Source organism: Salvelinus sp. IW2-2015, linkage group LG2 (assembly GCF_002910315.2).
Source record: "Salvelinus sp. IW2-2015 linkage group LG2, ASM291031v2, whole genome shotgun sequence".
Taxonomy (NCBI): domain Eukaryota; kingdom Metazoa; phylum Chordata; class Actinopteri; order Salmoniformes; family Salmonidae; genus Salvelinus; species Salvelinus sp. IW2-2015.
The window spans coordinates 882,509-901,747 of record NC_036839.1 but is presented as its reverse complement, the minus strand read 5'-3'; positions in this window follow the sequence as shown (position 1 = coordinate 901,747).

Genomic DNA, 19,239 nt, shown 5'->3' with positions numbered 1-19,239 from the left:
GCATAGAAGGTGTGATGGGTGTGTTTTCTGGTGATGATGTCTGTTATTTTTATTTTTATTCAAGGCACACTTAATAACCACCATGGCTACACACAGCATTCTGCAGAGATACGCCATCCCATCTGGTTTGCGCATAGTGGGACTATCATTTGTTTTCAACAGGACAATGACCCAACACACCTCCAGCTGTGTAAAGCTATTTGACCAAGAAGGAGAATGATGGAGTGCTGCATCAGATGACCTTGCCTCCACAATCACCAAACCTAAACCCAATTGAGATGGTTTTGGGATGAGTTGGACCGCAGAGTGAAAGAAAAGTAGCCAGCAAGTGCTCAGCATATTGTGAACTCCTTCAAGACTGTTGGAAAAGCATTCCAGGTGAAGCTGGCTGAGAGAATGCCAAGAGTGTGCAAAGCTGTCATCAAAGCAAAGGGTAGCTACTTTGAAGAATCTTAAATATAAAATATATTTTGATTTGTGTAACACCTTTTTGGTTACTACATGATTCCTTATGTGTTACTTACAACTTCATGCTAATCGCATTAGCCTACGTTAGCTCAAACGTCCCGCAGGGACCCACCAATCCTGAATGTTTTTAAGATAGGTTAGGTAAAAAAAACTATATATATATATATAATTTATATATATGACTTTGTGGCTTTGCAAGCTAGTGAGCACTCTGTAGAGCTGCCTCCAGAACAGATTCGTGATTAAAAACCTGCATCCTCCATCTGTAGAAAAACTAGGAAGAGTTGATGAGTGACACGTGTTGAAAGGGTGGTGCCGTCTGTATATTCCGTTTAATTTCTGTCTGTAAATTCAGTTCATTGTGGCAGCACTATGTCACKGAGTCAWATTCCTGTACATGCAAATGTATTTGATGACTAAAGGTGATTGTTATATTCTTAAACAATTGTGATATCCTGTGTTATTAGTCATTACTTTTTGTCCCTTCTGAGGTGTTTGCCAGCGCCAGTAGATCAGCTCCAGGCCCCTCTCGTCACAGATAATGGTCATGAAGGAGCCTGACTTACAGATCAGATAGTATTTTGACCATTGACCAGATCAAATGTGACCAACCTGATTCAAGTGTCCTCCATTACTCTGAAGCGGGACTGGTGTCTGGCCACTGCCTCAGCCTTCTGTAACAGCTCCTGAACAACAAACCCACCAGGTTTTGTACGTAGCCTGTGAATAAAATAAAATATCAACTACCAGAAACATATTGTGAAAAAATTTACATTCTCTAGTTTGGAAGTCATTTAGATGCTGATAGAGGGATTGTAACTACAGAATAGATTCACGCCGGTGACGCTTACGCCCTTACTATGCAACCAGCTGTGTACGTTGCCGAATGCTTGCTGATATTTTTTGCTATTTGCTGCCAGAGCCATAGTCTATATTTGTAGTAGACATGTACCGTCCTTCATTTATTTTTGCACTAGAAAAAACACAATACACTTTTATGAGCCAGGCATGTTGTTTTGGGCCGTTAGCTTGCCARTTCGAGTTGAGCTGGCTGCAGTCTATGATTAGCTAACAAGCTACTGTTGACTAACACCATTCCGTACAAATTTGCGCAACTGCTGCATTCAAACGAGGCTGCAATGAAAACGAATGGGACTGTAGCGACTSTGTTGGCATCGAAATCTGGGGTGTGAACTACGTATCTATTCAAGCGTGGATTGTCATGGTAATGGTCCGATAGTATTGGAGAAAAGTTGAAAAAAACGGACCACTCTGACGCTGTACRTTAAATTGGGATGTGTCGTGACGTAACGTGCAGCAGCATAATGCAACTCGTTCTGTGTCGTACAGCCTCTCTCCACCAGGTGTAGCGCTTCTCTCGCAGATTAAAAACAAGAAAGGGACAGGGTAAAGGGTGARGGGGATACCTATTCAATTGTACAACTGAATGCATTCATTTTTTGCGTCATCACTGCAAGCCATCATGACTCTCAAAAGTYGCTACAGATCGGGTGAAAAAGCAGTTTCCCCACACAGTTTATCTCCCCCTTTCCCTATCACGCAGTAGGGTTCGTTTCCCCACCCTTCATTTTTAAAAAGACCCGACGGAGCTCATTGCTTTCTTTAATCATGCAGAGACTGGCAGCATGAGTGTCTCGTCATTGATTTTGTTCTGAAGGGGATAAATTGTGCTTTACAATGGTATTCATAATACAGTTGACCTGGAAGTATTACGTTTTTCGGGCACTAAAATAAGGTAAATTGTACGTTACAGCGTGATGTACAAAAGTGTGTTAGCTAATTATAGTATCCAAATGTGTTTTTTGGCAGAAATGCCTTCTTGAACATGTGAACTTGCATGTGCCTTAATAACAAATGTGTATGCCATCTGTAAATACAAATAAAATTGTTAAATTACGAGCATTGCTGGTTAATCCAAAGAAAAAGTGAGAAACCTTCCCACTAGCCATGATTGGCTGAGATAATTTGTGGGCTGGACATGCCGAGAGAGGAGTTCGGATTGGTCTGCCATAGAAGCACATTAGTCTGTGTTGGTAATCCTGTCGAACGCGGCTTYAAAAAAATATATATTGTGTAGCGGAGCTGCATAAGTGTGGCTCTCCACTTTCTGGAAGATCAAGTTTTGAAATCAGTGGAATTAGAGCGTGATAGCTAAAGAGATGGAGGAAACACCTGTYTCTGGAGTTCATCTTTAAACTAAGGGCAACCGTGGCATGGCATTCCTGACAGGGAGACGCGTCCATGCACGATGATGTATACAGGTAAGACTAACGTTACATTTTCAGATATTAAACATTTTCAATTTTTTTTWATACTTTTCTAATTTTGACAGCGGTTTCATTTCAAGCTAATGATGCTCTCTAAGAGCTTTGTATACATTGATTGTACAATATTTGCACATTATTATWWAAAAWAAAAAAWYAATTGCTAGACAGCCATTTTCAACTCTTGCCMTAGATTTTCAAGCTGATTTAAGTCAAGACATTTRTTGTCTTGTTAAGTGGTAAAAAACACAATTTAAAATTCTGCAACATAAGACCGAATCCAGGTGGTGAGTCACAAATGCCAATAGGCTATGTACAGATAGCTGGCTGGCTCCCTAACTGATGTTACTACTCGTTTCACAGAGCTGTTTGCGGTTCTAGTTAGAGCCTAATGTTAGCTAGCTAACATTGAACATGGTTGGTTAGCTTCCAGCACTGTGGCATTGTTGGCACTGTTCATTGTTGTTTAGCTAGCTGACGTTAGCTGGCTGGCTCGTTAGCTAACGTCATGTGACGTGTGTGAACTACCACTTTGTTTACCTAGCTAGGTACATTGTTTACTTAGCTAGCAAGCTATATGTCTTAAGCTAAAGTGTACTGTTAGCTAGCTAGCTAGCTAACATTGAACATGGTTGGTTGGCTCCTAGCACTGTGGCATTGTTGGCACTGTTTATTGTTTAACTAGCTAACGTTGGCTGGCTGGCTCATTAGCTAACATTATGTGACGTGTGTACAACACCCGTTGAATATGGCCAGTGTCAGTAAACGTCTACAAAAAAACATTATGAAATTGTTGCCAGCAGAGCTGGTTAGGCTGTTTTCATGTTATCCAGAGTTAAACAAATCATCGGCCAGAGCATCAAATGTGCGCTTCGAGAGTGAAACGAGAWGGGTGGGGCTAAAGCTTAGGGTGAGGGTGTGAACAATGCTGAATGGGTGTAGACAAAGAAGAGCTTCTCACTAGAAAGAAAAACATTCAACGGCGATTTCCCATTGTTCCTCAAATGCAGTGTATGATATACCATTCTGTAGCTCTGAGTCTCTACTTTTGTATAATGTAAAAAACACAATTTAAAATTCTGCAACATAAGACCGAATCCAGGTGGTGAGTCACAAATGCCAATAGGCTATGTACAGATAGCTGTTGTTAGCAAGGTAGCTAGCTAACGTGAGCTATGGACATCTTCCTCTGACATGCTATATCACATTACACATTATCTTGATGTATTTTGCTAGCTACAGTATTATTTGTCTTTCATCTGTGGTGTCATAGCTAGACTGGCTCGCTAGCATTATCAAGTAATGTTATATACTCAATMGTAGCTACTAGCTAGCTAAACTCATTTATTTTCAGCAAACTTAACATGTGTAAATATTTTTATGAACATAACAAGATTCAACAACTGAGACATAAACTGAACAAGTTCCACAGACATGTGAATAACAGAAATTGAATAATGTGTCCCTGAACAAAGGGGGGTCAAAATCAAAAGTAACAGTCAGTATCTGGTGTGGCCACCAGCTGCATTAAGTACTGCAGTGCATCTCCTCCTCATGGACTGCACCAGATTTGCCAGTTCTTGCTGTGAGATGTTACCCCACTCTTCCACCAAGGCACCTGCAAGTTCTCTGACATTTCTGGGTGGAATGGCCCTAGCCCTCACCCTCCAATCCAACAGGTCCCAGATGTACTCAATGGCATTGAGATCTGTGTTGGACCTGTCTCTTATACACATCTAGATGTGTATAAGAGACAGGTATAGCACAGCACATAGATGTATAAGACAGCTGAACATTAAAAACAGACTACAGGAAGACAGGGAGACACATAGGCGCCTAAGACAATTGGACACACTAAGGATAGGGGAGAACAGAACAAAGAGTAGATTGACACAGTAATGAAAGGGAGAGACACATGGTCTGCTGACCTGACACACTAATGATAAAAAGACCCATAGTCAGCTCCTTCTAAGAAGGCTTATAGGACAGAATCTGCTGATTCCACTAAAGGCACACATACCAGAGAAATATGCACTTAGGGCACTTGGACACACTAGACAGATAGTCTGCCCATTTCACTAAGAGCACACATACCAGAGAAATAGGCGCCTAAGGCAACTGGACACTAATGATAGAAGAGACACATAGTCTGCCGATTCCAATAAACGGCACACATACCAGAGGACATGCTAAGGCACTGAGTTAAATACAGGGCTAAGTCATAGGCCTATAGGATAGATGGACATATATTATTTTTAAGACAAGCACGGGTCTGGCCACTATTATAATCTAACTGAAAGCAGATATGGGCGTTAGTAGGCGTGAACAAGCAGGAAGCCTGAACTAAAAAGATAATGATGGCAGGAAGAATTAGGGGAAGTATGCTTATTTGCATATGGGGTGGACCCATATGCTATTTGTGTATAAATGCTGGAGCCGGGGCTGGGAAGCGGGGTGTGTGTTCCGCGGGACATTCCGGCTGGCAATGCTCTGTATTAAAAGCCTAATTGATTTCACAAGTTCTTGTAAGCGTTATATTTGAACCGATTTGCCACGACACAAGCCGTAAGTCCAGTGTCCCTCAGCCTATTGCGAACAGTCTGAGCACTGATGGAGGGATTGTGCATTCCTGGTGTAATTCGAGCAGTTGTTGTTGCCATCCTGTACCTGTCCCGCAGGTGTGATGTTCGGATGTACCGATCCTGTGCAGGTGTTGTTACACGTGGTCTGCCACAGCGAGGACGGTCAGCTGTCCGTCTTGTCTCCCTGTAGCGCTGTCTTAGGCGTCTCACAGTACGGACATTGCAATGTATTGCCCTGGCCACATCTGCAGTCCTCATGCCTCCTTGCCTCCTTGCCTCATGCCTCCTTGCAGCATGCCTAAGGCATGCCCTGGGCATCTTTCTTTTGGTGTTTTTCAGAGTCAGTAGAAAGGCCGCTTTACCCAACACCATTGGGTTAACGGTTGACACTGGCAGCAGAAGTGACCGTGTCGGCTGTAATCCATTCCTGGCCATTTGGCCATATTGTTGAAATGCATTGGATGTGTGCACCAACYTTAAGGAAGTCCATTTTCATTCCTATTTACTGAGCTTAATGTTTTGCACCCATATGCAGACATGACAACAAATGTGCATGGCAGCAGGGGGCGGACTACAATGTGTTGTCTCTGGGCAATTGGGCATCTTTGGCAAAAGTGGGAATGTAAGTAATCCCTACCCAACCCTCCAGTAAGTCGAGATTCTGTCAAAATTCTCCTATTTTACACTTTGTAGTCAATTTTGACATTAGTATTCATGTTTCTTCATAACGAAGTCACATAGGCCATTTAAAACCAGAGAAGTTGGTTCTAAGGGGCAGTTGACCTTTAAACACAGTACAACCACACATGTGGATACAGTACAATGACATTAAAACCATAGAGGATGACACAAAAAWGTTTATCTGAAAACAAAATATACACAAGATTATAACATAAAAAGAAAATGCATCTCAAATACATCATCAATAGGGAGGAAACCTTAAAAGTAATATAATAGATTACCAAGTAACGTTCATTGAAACAGTTATACTTTCTTTAAGCCTGTGCAGTTTTAAAGTATTTTGTCCATAAATMATTTCTTAAAGTTTATGGATTATATATGGTTTGTACACCATTTCATTCCTCTGCAGCAGTGTTATGTATGAGAAGCTCGCCAAACAATTCTGAAAGCAATTTGCACATGTTCCACCACAAACGGTCACAAGTATCAGACACAGCTAATACCTAATCAACACAACATTGACATTATCCCACCCCTGGTTAGCCCACTATTGGCTTGTCAAACCTAACACAATATCTGCCGATTTAATTTCCAGCAATGTTGCCCATGTCTATCACACTGTGTGTAGCCAGGTGATGTGATAACCGTCTTGTGGGTTGACAGAAATACTTTCCCCAAACCTTCTCAATTAAATGTTAACTGCAAAGTAGGCTTACATGGCAGAAGTATATCATGAGTAAGTATATCATTTGTATCTATTATTTGTTATTTGCAAACTTTGCCATGAAATTAGCAGCAGCAGTGCAGAATCATTGCTAGACCGCACATTAGATGGCGCATTCTTCACTTGCTAGACGCACAATTAAATGGCCAGATGCGCAAATAAAGGGAAATTGCACCAAAAAAATCTACATCAGTTAATTTTCTTCCAGTGGAGAAAATGGTATACGGGTGTGATTTAAGCATTGACATGGACTCAGAACATCCATGTAACGGCAGCCTTCCTCCTCTTCGTCTGAAGAGGAGGTGTAGCAGGGATCGGACCAAGACGCAGCGTAGTTTGTGCTCAACATATTTAATTAAGACGAATAAACGTGAACACTTACAAATACAAAATAACAAATGTGGCAAACCGATACAGCCCTATCTGGTGCAGAGAAAACACAAAGACAGGAAACAACCACCCACAAACCCCAACACAAAACAAGCCACCTAAATATGATTCCCAATCAGAGACAACACAAAACACCTGCCTCTGATTGAGAACCATATTAGGCCAAACATAGAAACAGACAAACTAGACACACAACATAGAATGCCCACCCAGCTCACGTCCTGACCAACACTAAAACAAGTAAAACACACAAGAACTATGGTCAGAACGTGACAATCCAAATGAGTTGTTTCGATATGAACAATTGTAATTTTAAGAGTGAAAAACAAATCCGAAACTAGGAAAAATGAAACTGAGAAAACATAATTTGGGGAAATATAAAACACATTTGTGCGGGGGGGATAGATTTATGAACCATTATTTTACCAGGTACAGTATATTGTCAGGAAACACAGTGTATTACTTTCTCTTGTGCACTAACTACCTGGGGAAGAGTTGTGGGAAAGAGTTGCAGGGAAGAGGAGAAGAGAAGAGCTCACACCATGTTTMATTTTTTAAAAGTTGCTCTCATACTAGAAAAGGTTGGAGACCCCTACTCTAATGAAATGAAAATAACCAAACAGGTAACTAGGGACAAAGGAATGTATAACTTTAAAAACCATCAACAGTTTGATCTGTACCACCTGGAGATCAACTGAAAGCCAGTTCATTTCCCAGAAATTATTAGGACCAATGTGCATCCTTGGATTGAGCTTGAGTATAGTTCTCATTAGTTTGCTTTGGGCCGTTTGAAGTTTGTSCTTCAGATTTGTTGTTATGCCACTGAACTATACTCATAGTGACACTATCAGAGTGTCACTATGAGAGGGTCCTCATAGTCTCTGTATCCAGAAACTTGGCTACCCTTGCCATGAACTTTGTCCTGGAGTGAAGCTTCCCAGTTACCTTCAGAGCCATGAGTTTACCTGTCATGGGTTGGTCCAGTTCACAACCCAAGTACTGTATATAACAGAGCATTGTTCCTTCACCGTTACATGACTAAACTAGACTGAGAAGTTGGAAGTTTCTCACATTGTGTTTGGAACCAGACAGGCAGGTAGCCTAGTGATTAAGAGTGGTGGACTAGTAACCGATAGGTTGCAAGTTCAAATCTCAGAGCTTATTAGGTGAAATATGTGCCCTTGAGCAAGGCACTTAACCTTAATTGCTCTGGATTAGAGCACCTGCTTAATGACAAAAGTGTCAATGTCAATTGGATGCAGTCTGTCTTTCCTAAATGCAAAGACAGTTTGTTGTTGGATAACTACTTACTGACTTTAGTCAGTTCGCTGCTTAGGGTATTTTCAATGGGCTCCTTCTTATTCTGTGAATCCAAGTGGGCAAACTCATCCACATACAGGAACAGAGGGAATGAACAGGCAGTCCATGTCATTTACTTAGAGCAAAAAAGTAAAGGTCCCAAAATGCTCCCTTGGGGAACACCACAGTTTATCTCCTTAGCATCAGACAGTGTCGTGCCCACATCCACCTTTGGAACCTATTAGTTAGGTATGACCAATTACTTTCCGTTTGTAGAACAAAATATAATGGATCACAGCATCAAATGCTTTTGTTAGGTCAAGCATGACCATTCCACAGAGGTTGTCCTTGTCAATTTCCTTCTTGATAAAATCTGTCAAGTACAGTAAACAACTGTCAGTAGAGTGGGATTTTCTCAAACCAGAATCAAGGTCATATAAAATGTTATGATCATGAATATACTTTAGGATCTGTTCATGGAGTGCTCTTTCTGAAACCTTTGACAACACACTCAAGATTGACTCTGGTCTGTAGTTCCCTCGTCCAACGTTGCTTCCTTTCTTGTGWAAAGGAACAACTCTTGCATGTTTTTAGCTCTTGTGGTACCTTTCCATGTTGAATGGAATCAAATGGGGTGGCAGGTAGCCTAGCAGTTAAGAGCATTGGGCAAGTAACCAAAAGGTTGCTGGGTCAAATACCTGAGCCGACTAGGTGAAAAATCTGTTGATGAGCAAGCAGTTAACCCTAATTGCTCCTGTAAATCGCTCTGCATCTGCTAAATGACTGAAATGTAATGATGTGTGTTACATAAGATCATCAGCAGCATCACTCAGGAGTCTAGCTGGGATGTTATCCATTCATGTGGCTTTCTATTTGTCAAGAAGCAACTTTGTAACATCTGAAGTTGAAACCTGGGAAATGTACGCTYTCCTTCGGAAATTCTCTTGGCTGAATAAAACACTGAACAAAAAGAATTAGAWTTTTTTTACTGAGCTACAGTTCATAAAAGGAAATCAGTCAATCAAAATAAATGAATTAGGCCCTAACCTATGGATTTCACAGGACTGGGAATACAGATATGCATATTTTGATCACAGTTACCTTATTTWWAAAAAAGTAGGGGCGTGGATCAGAAAACCACCATATACTGTACCTCTAGCAGCGTAACACATCTCCTTCACATAGAGTTGAGCAGGCTGTTGATTGTGGCCAGTGGAATGTTGTCCCACAATGACTGTGCAAAGTTGCTGGATATTTGCAGGAACTGGAACAYGCTGTTGTACACATTGATCCACAGCATCCCAAACATGCTCAATGGGTGACATGTCTGGTGAGTATGCAGGCCATGGAAGAACTGGGACATTTTCAGCTTCCAGGAATTGTGTACAGCCAGTCAATATTTTGGTCCCCCAGAAAATATACCTCTCTGTTGATATCACATACATTATCAAGCATTTCACACATATTATCCAGATACTGACTTTTAGCATGTGGTGGTCTATAGCAGCTACCCACAATAATGGGCTTTAGGTGAGGCAGGTGAACCTGTATCCATATTACTTCAACAGTATTTAACATGAGATCCTCTCTAAGCTAGAATGTGGCTCTGAATATAGACCGCAACATCGCCTCCATTGGCATTTCTGTCTTTTCTGTAGATGTTATAACCATGCATTGCTACCACTGTATCATTAAAGGTATTATTTAAGTGAGTTTCAGAGATAGTCAGAATATGAATGTCATCTGTTACAAGCAAGTTATTGATTTCATGAACCTTGTTTCTTAGGCTACATATGTTAATGTGGGCTATTTTCAGCACTTTTCTGGGATGCTTGATTGTTTTCATTGCTTTACTGGGAACCATTTCAGAAGTAGACATGACAATGTTATTCACGTTTGAGCTGATAGCGCAGGGTGAGCTGCATACATTGGACTTCCTACTAGGGCACACTGCCTCATGCTAACAGTATAAMTCTGGCTCATAGGCACATGATTATTGTATACAATAGCTTTTGGATTGACAGCTTGTTGCGAGTAGATACACCCTAGAGAGTATTCCAGAGCTCTCTGGGGTCATTTTTATTGTGCTGGATCTTGCTCTTATAGAGGACTCTTTCTCTTTGTCAATCAGCCTTTGAACTGTCTTTTTTAGGTGTTTGTATTGAGTGAAGGAATCTGGCAATGTTGACCTCTTAAAGTATTTTAAGATAGAGCCTACGTGACAGTACCCCCTCTCTGGCACGTGGCTCCAGCCGCAGGACGCCAACCACAGGGACGATCCCGGGGATCAGGAGCGGGCCGGTCGCCTCCGCTGAGGCACGGAAACCTGACGAACCGGTTAAGGCATGAGAGCCTAACAAGCCGGCTGAGACCTCCCCGGTTGCCTCGGTCGAGGCACGGGAACCTGTTCACCCAGTTGAGGCATGGGAGCCTATACAGCCAGCTGAGGCATGGGAGCCTATCGAGCCATCTCCCCACACAGTAACAACCTTAATAATGAATATATCCTAAATTGCAAACTATTCCCTAAAAGTATAATGCTTTTGTCCATAGCCCCCCTGGTCAAAAGCAAAAGTAGTACACAATATGGAGAAATGGGTGCCATTTGGAACGTAACCAATGTCTTCCACAATAACCACACAGTGCCTTTATGGCACAGTTTGCAGTGTGGGTTGGTGTTTTTCATCATGAATCTTGTTCTGGAGGCTCTCACGATCWGGCACAGCCACAAAGTCATCAAATCTGATGTTAAGCCTAACCCTGAYCTTAACCCCAACCTTAAACACACTGCTAACCATAATGCCTAACCGTAAATTAAGACCAAAAAGCACATTTTTGTTTTCATGAGTTTTTACAATATAGGCAATTTTGACTTTGCAGCTGTCCCATCTAGCAGAAATTGCTCAGTGCTGCCTACAGGGCACAACAATAAATATCAGCCTGCATTTGCAGTACTGCAGCCTGTGTGCCTTACCCTGATTTTCTCTGAAAAGTAATGGAACACTGTTTCTGCACACTCTGGCAATGTTCTACATCTAAATATAGAGATGGAGCTATAAGATAGTTACAGTGCACTATAAACAGACCACTTCCTGGAGATAGAGAAATGTAACACCACCTCAAGGTAAGCAGGAAAGTGTGTGTGTGAGGGGAAGTATGGCAGGTGGGTGAGGATATAGAGAGAGATATGTGTACGCTGCATACCCCCACGGTGTGTGTGTGTGTTGTGTGTGTGTGTGTGTGTGTGTGTGTTGTGTGTGTGTGTGTGTGTTGTGTGTGTGTGTTGTGTGTGTGTGTGTGTGTGTGTGTGGTGTGTGGTGTGTGTGTGTGTGTGTGTGTGTGTTGTGTGTGTGTGTGTGGTGTGTGTGTGCACTGTAATGCGGTTGGTTTAACTATTCTTGTTGAGAACAGAAGTCTCCACAAAGAAGATTAAAACAAGTTGACGCAGCTGTTGGACATTTTGTTAGTACACAAGGTAAATGCTGTTTCTAGGAGTTTAGGGTTATGGTTCAGAAATTAGTGTTGGAATTACATTAAAGGGTTGGATTAGGACTAGGGTTGTTTAGGTTTAGGGTGCTAGGGTTAGGTTAGGGTAGGTTTTTTGGGTTATGGTTAAGGTTAGAGTTAGGCTAGAGTAAAGATACGGGTAGGTTTTAGGGTTAGGGGTTTGGGAAAATAGGATTTTGAATGGGACTGAAATTGTGTGTCCCGACAAGGTTAGCTGTACAAAGACTGTGTGTGTGTGTGTGGTTGTGTGTGTGTGTGTGTGTGTGTGTGTGTGTGTGTGGTGTGGTGTGTGTGTGTGTGTGTGTGTGTGTGTGTGTGTGTTGTGTGGGGTTGTGTGTGTGTGTGGTGTGTGATGGGTGCATGCCACATGAGGCTGGTGAGAGGAGCTATAGCGAGGACAGGCTCAATAATGCCTGGAATGGAGTGAATGGAACGGTATCAAACACATCAAACATAGAGTATGGTAAACCACATGTTTGACCTTCTCAAAAATTCCATTCCAGCCATTACAATGAGCCATCCTCCTGATAGCTCCCACTCCTCTTTCTATTCTGGTTAGAGCCAGTTTGCGTTTGTTCTGTGAAGGGAGTAGCACACAGCGATGTACCAGAACTTCAGTTTCTGGCCATTTATTCCTCGTATGGAATAGCCTTCATTTCTCAGCAACAAGAATAGACTGACGAGTTTCAGAAGAAAGTCTTTGTTTCGGTAATTTTGAGCCTGTAATCGAACCCACAATGCTCGATACTCCAGATACTCAACTAGTCTAACAGGAGGCCAGTTGTTGCTTCTTTTACTAACCACAGAGAGTTTCAGCTGTTGCTAACATATTGCAAAAGGGTTTTCTAATGAATCCATTAACCTTTAAAATTATAAACTTGGATTAGCTAACACAACGTGTCATTGGAACACAGGAGTGATGGTTGCTGATAATGGCCGCTGTAGATATTCCATAAAAAATTAGCAGTTTCCAGACACATAGTCATTTACAACATTAACAATGTCTTCACTGTATTTCGGGTCCAATTTGATGTTATTTGAATAGACAAAACATTTGCTTTTCTTTCATAACAAGGACATTTCTAAGTGACCAAACTTTTGAATTGTAGTGTATATATATATATAACGTATATTTTTTCACTGCAATATTTTAAAACATTTTTGGTTGACCAATCAAATGTTTCTTTCTTTCTTTTTATCACAAGTGGGACGGCGTCCCTAACGCCCCAATGGGTGGGCTGCCGCTGGTACAGACTTTTTGGTGTATATGTGTGTGCATGCTTTTTGGTGTATATGTGGTGAGGGAGAAAAGGAGATGCATTTCATTCAGTATCATCTTTTTATCTCCTTTTCATGTCTTTGTGTGTTTACAGTTTGCCTGCATATAAATAATGTGTTGAGCAGTATGTTAAGCATTTCTCTGGAAAGTATGACATTCTAAGAAAAACTCTGATTAAGATCAGTATTATCAAAGGGTTTCAATGTGTATATCTTTTACGATTCACTCTGTTCTTTGTTACATCATTTTGAGTTGTGAAACAATTGAAGTATCGCAGGAAAGTGATTCGTTAGCGCTTAACATTCTTAAATGCTCATTGAACATAAGTCATGATGCCATATGCAGTGGTGTAAAATACTTAAAAGTACTTCTTACTGTAAGTCGTTTTGGGGTGTCTTTACTTTCCTATTTACATTTTTGATTACTTTTACTTCACTACATTCCTAAAGAAAATGGTTTGCTTTTTACTCCATACATTTTCTCTGAAACCCAAAAGTACTTGTTATGAATGCTTAGCAAAACAGGAAAATTGCCTAATTCACACACTAATCAAGAGAACATCCCTGGTCATCCCTACTGCCTCTGATCTGGCAGACTCACTAAACACATGCTACGTTTGTAAATTATGTCTGAGTGTTGGAGTATGGCCCTGACTATCCGTAAATAAAAAAAACAAGAAAATGATGCCGTCTGGTTTCTTAATATAAGGACTTTGAGATGATTTATACTATTACTTTTGATATTTTTGATACTCTTCGACGTCGCCGCACGAGGAGGCAAAAGCAGACTTTCCCCCAACATCCCACTAAGGCCCTTATGCTAGCTTGCAAGCCTCGGCTTGCTAGCTTGCTAGCCCCGGCCTGCTAACTGTCTGAATTGCCGTGTCCCCAGCCAACCCAACCACTCACTGGACCCATACGATCACTTGGCTACGCATGCCTCACCCTAATATCAATATGCCATCACTGTCCTGGTTAGTGATGACTGTCTTATTTCACTGTAGAGCCTCTAGCCCTGCTCAATATGCCTTAATCAACCATGATGTTCCACCTCCCACATGTGCGATGACATAACCTGGTTTAAACATCTTTAGAGACTATATCTCTCTCATCATTACTCAATGCCTAGGTTTASCTCCAATGTACTCTCTTCCTACCATACCTTTGTCTGTACATTATGCCTTGAATCTATGCTATCGTGCCCAGAAACCTGCTCCCTTTACTCTCTGTTCCGAACGTGCTAGACGGCCAGTTTTTATACCCTTTAGCCGTACCCTTATTCTACTTCTCCCCTGTTCCTCTGGTGATGTAGAGTTTACTCCAGGACCTGCAGTGCCTAKCTCCACTCCTACTCCTCAGGTGCTCTCATTTGTTGACTTCTGTGACCGTAAAAGCCTTCGTTTCATGCATGTTAACATTAGAAGCCTACTCCATAAGTTTGCTTTATTCATTGCTTTAGCACATTCTGCCAACCCGGATGTCTTAGCCGTGTCTGAATCCTGGCTTAGGAAAACCACCAAAAACCCTGAAATTTCCATCCCTAACTATAACATTTTAGAACTGCCAAAGGGGGTGGTGTTGCAATCTACTGCAGAGATAGCCTGCAGAGTTCTGTCTTACTATCCAGGTCTGTACCCAAACAATTCGAGCTTCTACTTTTAAAAATTCATCTTTCCAGAAACAAGTCTCTCACCGTTGCCGCTTGCTATAGACCGCCCTCTGCCCCCAGCTGTGCCCTGGACACCATATGTGAATTGATTGCCCCCCATCTATCTTCTGAGCTCGTGCTGCTAGGTGACCTAAACTGGGACATGCTCAATACCCCGGCCATCCTACAATCTAAACTTGATGCCCTCAATCTCCCACAAATTATAAATGAACCTACCAGGTACAACTCCATATCAGTAAACACGGGCACCCTCAAAGATATCATCCTAACTAACTCGCCCTCCAAATAAACCTCTGCTGTTTTCAACCAAGATCTCAGTGATAACTGCCTCATTGCCTGCATCCGTAATGGGTCTGCGGTCAAACGACCACCCCTCATCACTGTCAAACACAAACTCAAAAAAAGTTCTGGGCACTGTAAAGTCCATGGAGAATAAGGGCACCTCCTCCCAGCTGCCCACTGCACTGAGGCTAAGAAACACTGTCACTACTGATAAATCGACAATAATTGAGAATTTCAATAAGCATTTTTCTACGGCTGGTCATGCTCTCCCCCTGGCTACCCTAACCCGGTCRACAGCCCTACGCTCCCCACAGCAACTCGCCCAAACCTCCCCCACGTCTCCTTCACCCAAATCCAGATAGCTGATGTTCTGAAAGAGCTGCAAAATCTGGACCCCTACAAATCAGCCGGGCTAGACAATCTGGACCCTCTCTTTCTAAAATTATCTGCAGAAATTATTGCAAACGATATTACTAGCCTGTTCAACCTCTCTTTTGTATCGTCTGAGATTCCCATAGATTGGAATGCTGCTGCGGTCATCCCCCTCTTCAAAGGGGGAGACACTCTAGACCCAAACTGCTACAGACCTATATCTATTYTACCCTGCCTTTCTAAGGTCTTTGAAAGCCAAGTTAACAAACAGATTGCCAAACATTTCGAATCTCACCGTACCTTCTTCGCTATGCAATCTGGTTTCAGAGCTGGTCATGGGTGCACCTCAGCCACACTCAAGGTCCTAAACGATATCATAACCGCAATCGATAAGAGACATTACTGTGCAGCCGTATTCATCAACCTGGCTAAGGCTTTCGACTCTGTCAATCACAACATTTTTCATTGGCAGACTCAACAGCCTTGGTTTCTCAAATGATTGCCTCGCTTGGTTCACCAACTACTTCTCCGATAGAGTTCAGTATGTCAAATCTGAGGGCCTGTTGTCCGGACCTCTGGCAGTCTCTATGGGGGTGCCACAGGGTTCAATTCTTGGGCCGACTCTCTTCTCTGTATACATCAATGATGTCGCTCTCGCTGCTGGTGATTATTTTATCCACCTCTACGCAGACGTCACCATTCTGTATACCTCTGGCCCTTCGTTGGACACGGTGCTAACCTCCAGATGAGCTTCAATGCCATACAACTCTCSTTCCGTGKCCTCCAACTGCTCTTAAATACAAGTAAAACTAAATGCATGCTCTTCAACCGATCGCTGCCCGCACCTGCCTGCACCTGCCCGCTCGTCCAGCATCACTACTCTGGACGGTTCTGACTTAGAATATGTGGACAACTACAAATACCTAGGTGTCTGGTTAGACGGTAAACTCTCCTTCCAGATTCACTTTAAACATCTCCAATCCAAAATTAAATCTAGAATCAGCTTCCTATTTTGCAACAAAGCCTCCTTCACTCATGCTGCCAAACATACCCTCGTAAAACTGACCATCCTACCGATATTCGACTTCGGCGATGTCACTTACAAAATAGCCTCCAACACTCTACTCAACAAATTGGATATAGTCTATCACAGTGCCAACCAAAGCCCCATATACTACCCACCACTGCGACCTGTATGCTCTCGTTGGCTGGCCCTCGCTTCATATTCGTCGCCAAACCAACTGGCTCCAGGTCATCTACAAGTCTCTGCTAGGTAAAGCCCCGCCTTATCTCAGCTCACTGGTCACCATAGCAGCACGCACCCGTAGCACGCGCTCCAGCAGGTATCTCACTGGTCACCCCCAAAGCCAATTCTTCCTTTGGCCGCCTATCCTTCCAGTTCTCTGCTGCCAATTACTGGAACGAACTGCAAAAATCTCTGAAGCTGGAGACTCTTACCTCCCTCACTAGCTTTTTGCACCAGCTGTCAGAGCAGCTCACAGATCACTGCACCTGTACATAGCTCATCTGTAAATGGCCCATCCAATCTACCTTATCCCCATACTGTAGTTATTTATTTATCTTGCTCCTTTGCACCCCAGTATCTCAACTTGCACATTCATCTTCTGCACATCCTACTATTCCAGTGTTTAATTGCTATATTGTAATTAACTTGCCACCATAGCCTATTTATTGCCTTACCTCTCTTATCCTACCTCATTTGCACATGCTGTATATAGATTTTTCTACTGTATTATTGACTGTATGTTTGTGTATTCCATGTGTAACTCTGTTGTTGTATGTGTCGAACTGCTTTGCTTTATCTTGGCCAGGTCGCAGTTGCAAATGAGAACTTGTTCTCAACTAGCCTACCTGGTTAAATAAAGGTKAAATATTTTTATTTTAATATTTTAGCAACTACATTATCAAAATACTTTCAGACTTTTACTCAAGTGGTATTTTACTGGGTGACTTTTACCTTTACTTGAGTCATTTTCTATTAAGGTATATATACTTTTACATCTCAAATCTGTTTAATTTGAAAACTTTATGTTTGACTTTTACGCTCTGGTGTTTTTCCCGTGATCTGGCTGTGTCGTGTAACTAAATATGGAATGTAAATATACAGAGTGTCCAAATACAATCGGATGAAATTCAATTATACGCTTTGATACATTCAGATTGTTTCTACTTGGCTTGGTCCTCATATTTACTTTTTCTCCACACAATGAAAATGAACCCACTCATTATCGTACCTTCCGTCTGTTTAATGGCCACCCGCGACAAATGTTATACATCAGAGAGATTACTAATACGTTTATTCAGCTGCAGATTATATTATTCAGTACAGTAAAATGATACAGAAAATGTCCCCAACTCCAGAATATATCTCTAGCCAGACATTTACAGATTACAAATACACATGTTGTAAATCAAGAACTTGTCACCTTAGAACTTTTACGTCATTTGCATTAAATATTTACTCATTCAGTTTTCAACAAAATATTGTAACATTTCTTTGTACAATAATAACTAAATTATATATACACATTTGAGTCATATTAAACCACTTAACGTGGGAATCTAATTAGCATAGTATATAAACTCCCCATAAAATTCTGTCAGTTTAATCTAGAGATCTGTTTTTGCATTAGATGCGTCTCAATCCACCGCATCCGCCTATGTTACACTTCTGCATCTGCGGTGAAAGGTGACAGARCTAGAGCAGTGTATGTCAGACCATGACACATCCCAAAATGTGGTTTTCTCACAAAATCGTCTGTAGCGTCCGAACGGTTTGGCCTACAAACTATTATCTTTCCCTCTATGGAAAGATGAGTCTCTCATGAACACTATGGTGTTCTGTTTTGCTCTACGACCCCCACAAGCATCAGAAGTTGGTACACCCAATCTGCCAACCTCTGTCTGTGGCTTTCGAACAGTTTGACCCATCTGTGTAAAGGTGAGACTCTCACAAACACATACATATCGGTTGTTTTTGTAGGATTTCCACAGGCCTCACAAGACTTGTCTGAAGGTCCCCCGGTACCAGTCGAAAACATGTATGGAAGTACAGTATATATGGAGTATGTTTAGTGCCAAAAATATGGGGTTAAATACATGTTTTTAAAAAATCCAGATTTTTCTCATATCTTAAAGATATAGGACAGACACTTAAGAACAAACTTCATTCAGATTTTTTGGGTGGGGGACTATCTGTTGTTCCATGTAGTGAATCAATGTGTTTGTTTGGGCTAATAGAGGTAAGACCAATGCTTTTCTTCTTCATCAAATCATTTTTATATATATATATTTTTTTTTCAAATTCGAAATCAAATAACAAAATGTTCCATGGTATGACCTTCTTAAACCAATTCCATATTGCTTAGTAAGTAATATAAAAAAAAACTCCCAGCTTAGACAGGGCATAGCAATATAAAACACATAATGGGACATGTACAGTGTAAACCATTTACACCAACTGTTTAGGCATTACGTAAATAAAGAAACACATATGGAGTGATTKGAAACTAATTAATGGGTAAATTTGATATGGACCCCATGTCAATATACTCCCCTGCCTTAAATATAAGCAATAAGTCTACTTTTACCTTTTCCTTTAGGCTCAGTTTGCAGTTTTGATAGTTCAAGCTGAGCTCAAAATCAGGCTGCTCCATATTAAGTGCATCTTATTAAGCCTCG